Genomic DNA, 826 nt, shown 5'->3' with positions numbered 1-826 from the left:
GCACATAAAATGGATCGCCATCTTGGCAATCCTGCACGTCATGCTCACCCCCACACTTATCACAGAAAATTTCTTGCAGACGCATAGCCGACCCACTCATGCTCATCCCATCAATCTTTCTACTCAAAGCCTCTAACTGTGCTGAAACCGCAGACAAATCATTAACTTGATGAACTCCAGCACCTCGTCTCTGCCTATCAGACTGAGGATGATAGCTACTCGCAGCCATCTCCTCCAATAACTCATATCCTTCCTCAGCCGTCTTTCTCAGTAAGTTACCACATGCAGCAGCATCTATCATAGTACGGTTAGGAGTAATAAGACCATAGTAGAAAGTTTGAACAACTAACCCAAGCGGTAGCTCATGGTGTGGACATCTCCTCAACAAGTCCTTGTAACGCTCCCATGCCTCGTAAAGTGACTCGTTCTCATATTGAGCAAACGTAGTAATGTCGGCTCTAAGCTTCATAGTCTTCGACGGAGGAAAGTACTTGATCAGGAATGCCTTTGCCATATCCTCCCATGTAGTGATAGACCCTACAGGCAAACAGTTTAACCACGACTTAGCTTTATCTTTCAGTGAAAATGGAAATAAGCGCAAACGAACAGCATCATCAGACACGCCATTAAACTTAAAAGTATCACAAATTTCAAGAAAGTCAGCTATATGAGAATTAGGGTCGTCAAGTGCACTTCCCCCAAATTGAACAGTGTTCTGAATCATCTGGATGATAGCTGGCTTGATCTCAAACTGATTAGCTCGGATGACTGGTCTTACGATGCTTGGACGTGCTCCATCAAGAGACGGCTGTGCATAATCCAACAT

At 44.4% G+C, this 826-nt stretch overlaps 1 non-coding gene across 1 annotated transcript; it reads left to right on the top strand.

The window, feature by feature from the left end:
* Positions 1-359: 359 nt before the first annotated feature.
* LOC140808510 (small nucleolar RNA R71) lies at positions 360-466 on the top strand. The gene has a single exon (XR_012112931.1). It is a non-coding gene; the product is annotated as a small nucleolar RNA R71 (small nucleolar RNA).
* Positions 467-826: the final 360 nt, after the last annotated feature.

The sequence above is a fragment of the Primulina eburnea genome, chromosome 12 (genome assembly GCF_022965805.1).
Source record: "Primulina eburnea isolate SZY01 chromosome 12, ASM2296580v1, whole genome shotgun sequence".
NCBI classification, from domain to species: domain Eukaryota; kingdom Viridiplantae; phylum Streptophyta; class Magnoliopsida; order Lamiales; family Gesneriaceae; genus Primulina; species Primulina eburnea.
This window is presented reverse-complemented; position numbering and strand designations above follow the sequence as displayed.